Below are 6,112 nucleotides of genomic sequence, written 5' to 3' on the forward strand. Positions count from 1 at the left end.
CTAATTGCTCTGGCAGGATATGTTTTTGATTGGCTTAGGCATGGCTTATTGCCCACCCCGGTAGCAAGGAAGATGGTGTGTTCTTCTGATTCACTTAGGCCACTTAAGGTGTGTCCCTGACACTGGAGGTAGATTGGGGTCAATCTAAATGGAAAGGAGTGGAAAGAATACTGGCGAGGAAACCAACAATGTCAACCACAGTGAGGAACTGTGATGCTAATTATTGAATAACCGCCTATGCTGTGCACTGAAGGTGGCAGGAGGGTAGCAAGATTTCGAATGCCAAACCCATCAGTAAATATTGAGGAATAACCAAGTTTTTAGTGAATAACAGAAATGACAGAAGATGGAAACAATATATAATACTCCCATCATCTCCAAAAGAGCTGAGATTTTTGCTGACTTGAGAGTAATGATGAAGAATCTTCTTTGAGGAGCAAACCGCCCCCCTTGCAAGATAAATATATGGGATTCAGGATAAGGAGCAACCCCTAGAGGGTGCTACAGGTGAACAGAACCTCTCCAGAGGTGAGCCAGGTTTAAAGGGAGGCTGGAATAAGCTTGTGTCAGTACAGCTAAAGAATACCGGGTAGATAGAGTGGGTGGGACGTTCTGTGGATTGAGGCTTGCAGAGGGCACAGGGGAAGATTTGAGAGGAAGGGGAGCAGAAGGAGATTATTTCAGGGCCCTTCAGCTGCTCTTCTAGGGCATCTTTATTCTTTATTCCTTTCTTATGTTCAATTATTTATTATAGTTTTACTTGCCTAAGCACCCTACACCTTTTCGTTTGGGATTTATAGTTTTTTTAGGGTAGGTAGTCTTGCCTTTTTTTTTTTTTTGTACCAGGGATTGAACCCAGGGGCACTTAACTACTGAGCAATGTCCCCAGCCCTTTTTATATTTTATTTTGGGACAGGGTCTTGCTGAATTGATCAGGGCCTTGCTAAAATTCTGAGGCTGGCTTTGAACTCGTGATCCTCCTGCCTCAGCCTCCCAAGTCCCTGGGATTACAGGCATGGGCTGCTGCATCCAAGAGTACTTGTCTGACATGCTTGAAGCTCTAGGTTTGATTCCCAACACTGCAAAACAAAACAAACCCTGTATATTTCCAGTAGCACCAACTGTGAAATACTACACAAGTTTTATGGAATTCCATCCAAATATGAGAAAGTTAGCAGGTAGATTACTGCTGGAGAAAGGGCTTGACAGACATCAACAAGAAAGGACAGTTGTTAGTCTCACTGTGAGGGAAGACTTAGGAAAATCTATAAAAGTAAAAATTTACACATCCATTGGCATGATTTTCATAATATTCAGGATTGGAGAGAATATAGGAAAGCGATTTTCACATGACAAAAGCACATATAAGATACTTGCATTATAATCTTCTTAAATTGCAGTTTAGAAGAATGCAGTAAATGTCATTAAAGTACAGTGGTTGAGAGCTGGGTTTTGTGGTTCAGTGCTAGAGCGCTCCCCTAGCACGTGTGAGGCACTGAGTTCAATCCTCAGCACCACATAAAAATAAATAAATAACTACAACTAAAAAAAAATTTTTTTTAAAGAGAGAGTGAGAGGAGGGGGAGAGAGAGAGAGAGAGAGAGAGAATTTTTAATATTTATTTTTTAGTTCTCGGCGGACATAACATCTTTGTTTGTATGTGATGCTGAGGATCGAACCCAGGCCGCACGCATGCCAGGCGAGCGCGCTACCGCTTGAGCCACATCCCCAGCCCCTAAAAAAATTTTTTTTAAAGTACAGAAGTTGACCCAGTAATCCCACTTATCCTAATTAAAGCATTTGAGACATATATAAATATTGTTTGTGTCTATTGCCAGTGATTAGCAAAATATTGGGAACTATCTTTATGCCTCACAATAGATCAGCGAAACTATGGTAAATTCATTCTGTGGCATTATATACAACTATTATATATTTTTTTCATGATACTAAGAATTGAGTTGAACCCAGGTCCTTACGCATGCTAGGAAAATACTATACTACTGAGATACATCCTCAGCTCTATACATTATGATTTCAAAGAATACTTTATGAAGTATAAAAATGCTTTTGTGCTAAGTGAATAAAGTAGGTTATACTATGATCCTAATTTGTAAATTTGTATTCCTGTAATCATGTTAGCTTTCCTTGTGTGTTGGTCACTTTTTGGTCTTAAAAAAGGTTACTAGCCAGGCATGGAAGCACATACCTAGCTACTTGGGAGGCTAAGACAGGAAGATCACAAATTCAAGCCCAACATGGGCAACTTAGTGAAATCTGTCTCAAAATAAAATGAAAAGAATTGGGAATATAGCTCAGTTAAAAAAAAAAGTTGCTATAGTTCCAGACATCACATCCTGATACTAATGACCTAAAAAGGAAGGGGTTGAGAGGTTCTGAGTTTAATCTCCAGCACCACAACTCCCCACTCCCCAAAAGGAAGAGGTATGAAGGCTTTCTTTTGTTTGGGTTCTGGGGATTGGACTCATGGGTGCTGTACCACTGAGCTATATCCTTATTCCTAAAATTGCTAAGGTTGCTAAATTGTGGAGGCTGGCCTCAAACTTGTGATCTTCCTGCCTCAGCCTTCTGAGTCCCTGCTATCAGGCATACACCACTAGGCCCAGCATGACTTCTTTTGATGCTCCAGTCCCCAACTGACTTCCTTTTACATTTTTACTAGAACTGGGTCAGAATTATCCCAAGTTATAGGGGAGTCTGGGAAAATGAGTATCCAGCAAAGAGGATTGTGATTAATCCCATGGGGCTGGTACACTGCCACTTGGAATTCTCTGGGGTTCTCTATGTAGGGAAGAGGAGAAAGCTATTGGGTAGCCATCTGTGTTGCTACACCCAGTTAGTTTACTACAGCACATTAGTTCAGTAGAGCCACATCCTATGAAGTAGCATTTGCAAAAGGCCATGACAATGTCCCCATATGCAGTCATACCTGTCTTTCTCTGGAAAAAGTGCAACATGCATCACAGATATCAAAAATGAAACTATTTTGATATATAACAAGAATATTTAATCCCTCTAATGACTTGGTTCATCTTCCTGTACATAAAAGAACTATGTATTGACTTGCTGGGTGTGGTGACACATGCCTGTAACTCCAGCAGGTCAGGAGGCTGAGGCAGGAGGACAGGAGTTCAAAGCCAGCCTCTGCGGTAGCGAGATGCTAAGCAACTCAAATCCTATCTCCAAATAAAATACAATTAGGGATGGGGATGTGGCTCAGTGGCTGAGTGCTCTGAGTTCTTAACTCCCCCACCCAAATAAAGAACTACATTGGGCTGGGGATATAGCTCAGTTGGTAGAGTGCTTGCATTGCATGCACAAGGCCCTGGGTTCTAATCCCCAGCACCACACACACACACACACACACACACACAAAAAAAAAAAAAAGTACTGAATACTGAAGTGTGAGTGATATTTAATATGCAGATTGGTACTCCTCCCTATTGTATCCTGAACTTTGGAAAGGTAAAGAAAGAGTATGGACCCTTCCAGACTGAGAAAATTTGTGCCATGTCCTCTGGTTTCTAGAAATATAATTACTTAAAGTGATTTCTTAAAATCATATAAAGCAAAATCCCTGGTGTATTATCTGAAGCCAGCTGGACTAGCAGGTCTTGGGTCACATGCCCAGTATCCAATAGTTAAGTAAGAAACCTTAAAAATGTAAGTTCTTCTGCCCTGTGTCTTTGGAGTTTACCCCACTAAGGGTCTGGAGTGGTCAGGAGGAAGCAGCAGTAAGTGAGAACTCTTTCTCATGGCAAAGCTTGGGGTGCTCTTAAATTGATGAGAAGGAAGATGCAGGAGAACCAGCAATTAGTACAAAGGGATCACTGAAAACAAAGCAGCTAAGTCAGTGGACAATATAGAAGTTAAATTCTGTTTTTGCCAATAAAGAGAATTGTGAAAAATTATGGACTTGAGCTTAGTCTCCTCCCCTGAATCTTTCCCCTCTTCACACTGGGAGCATTCTAAGTTTTTGTTTTTGTTTTGCAGTACTGGGGATTGAAGCCAAGGCCTTGCACATGCTCCAATGGTACATAAGTGCTCTGTCATTGAGCTACACGCCCAGCCCTTTATATTTTTTTGAGACAGAGTATCACTAAATTGCCTAGGCTGGCCCAAACTTGAGATTCTCCTGCCTCAGCCTCTCTAGTCAACTGGGATTATAAGCATGCACACTGGGATAAGATTTTTATCATTTTAGAGAAAATGATAAAGCCTATGAGGCACTAAGAAAATCTCCAAATTCCTATTCCAGTGACCCTGTTTTTAGTAGTAACTTTTCATCCATGTCACTCTCCTTTCATTTAGCAGTTAGAACACGTGGTGGAGCACATCCCTAGAGCCTGCATTCCAGAACGGTTCCTGTGAGGAGCCGAGTTCAAAGTGAGCATGGGTATTAAAATGGATATGGGGCTGAGGTTGTGGCTCAGTGGTAGAAAATTTGTGAAAAATTATGGAATTGAGCTTAGTCTCCTCCCCTGAATCTTTCCCCTCTTCACACTGGGAGTGTCCTAAGTTTTTGTTTTTGTTTTGCAGTCCTGGGAATTGAAGCCAAGGCCTGGCACATGCTCCATTGGTAGATAAGTGCTCTGTCAAGGACAGGAGTTCAAAGCCAGCCTCTGCAGTGGCGAGATGCTAAGCAACTCAAATCCTGTCTCTAAATAAAATACAATTAGGGATGGGATGTGGCTCAGTGAAGCACTGGGTTCAATCCTCAACACCACATAAAAATAAATTAATTAAATAAAGGTATAGGGTCCATCTACAACTAAAAAAATTTTAAGAATAAAAAAAATAAAATAGGTATGAAATCTAAGTTGCTGGTCAGATGAACCTGAAACCCTTTTGGATGTGACTGAACAGGCCCTGATGGTACTGAGACTACAAGCTTATGCTGTGACACTGAGCTTCCAGGTTTACCAGGTTTAGGAATCCTTTCCCCAGCCAGCCATGAGAGGACAGTGATCAGCAGACAGGCTGGATCAACAAAACTTCATCACTGACTGAAAATAAGTCTTACCTGAAACTCAGCACCTGCTTCACACAAGGCCCTTGACCATCCTCAATGAAATCAATATTTTTGGTGACTATGAACTCTCTTTTTTTTTTTTTAATCATCAGGGAAAGAACTCAGGGTCGGTTAACTACTGAGCCACATCTCCAGCCCTTTTTTATTTTATGTATTTATTTTTTTATTTTTTAATATTTTTTTTAGTTCTCGGCAGACACAACATCTTTGTACGTGGTGCTGAGGATCGAACCCAGGCCACACGCATGCCAGGCGAGCGCACTACTGCTTGAGCCACATCCCCAGCCCCCCCTTTTTTATTTTTTATTTTGAGACAGGGTCTCCCTGGGTTGCTTAGGACCTCACTAAATTGCTGAGACTGGCTTTGCACTTGTAATCCTCCTGCCTCAGCCTCCCAAGCCACTGGGATTATAGGTGTGAGCCACTGTGCCTGGTGGTAACTGTGATCTTAATAGGTTTGGGTTTTTTTAAAAAAAACATTTTTTTAGTTGCCAATGGACCTTTATTTTTATTTATATGTAGTGAGTACTGAGAATCAAACCCAGTGCCTCATATATGCCAGGCAAGTGCGCTACTACTGAGCCCCAGCCCCATCCCCCTTCAATAGGTTTTTGTTTTGTTTTATAACTGTAGATGGTTATATTTCTTTATGATGTTTATTTAGGGTTTTTGTTTTGTTTTGTTTTGTTTTTTAATATGGTACTGGGGATCGAACCCATGCTAGGCAAGCCTTTCACCTCTCCATGGGTCACAACTCCAGCCCCCCTCAGTAGGTTTTCACAATTGACATGACTTGTGACTGAATGAAGGCTTTTTTTTTTTAAATATTTTTTAAGCTGTCAGTGGACCTTTATTTTATTCATTTATATGCAGTTCTGAGAATTGAACCCAGTATCTTACACATTCTAGGCAAGAGGTCTACTACTGAGCCCCACCACAGCCCTTGAATGTAGGCTTTTGACAGTTATAATAAACTTCTGATAGTTAGGCTAGAGTCCCAATTTTTGTTGTTTTCTTTCTTTCTTTTTTTTTTTTTGGTTTAGGGATCTAACAGGGGCA

The sequence above is a fragment of the Ictidomys tridecemlineatus genome, chromosome 6, assembly GCF_052094955.1.
Source record: "Ictidomys tridecemlineatus isolate mIctTri1 chromosome 6, mIctTri1.hap1, whole genome shotgun sequence".
Taxonomy (NCBI): domain Eukaryota; kingdom Metazoa; phylum Chordata; class Mammalia; order Rodentia; family Sciuridae; genus Ictidomys; species Ictidomys tridecemlineatus.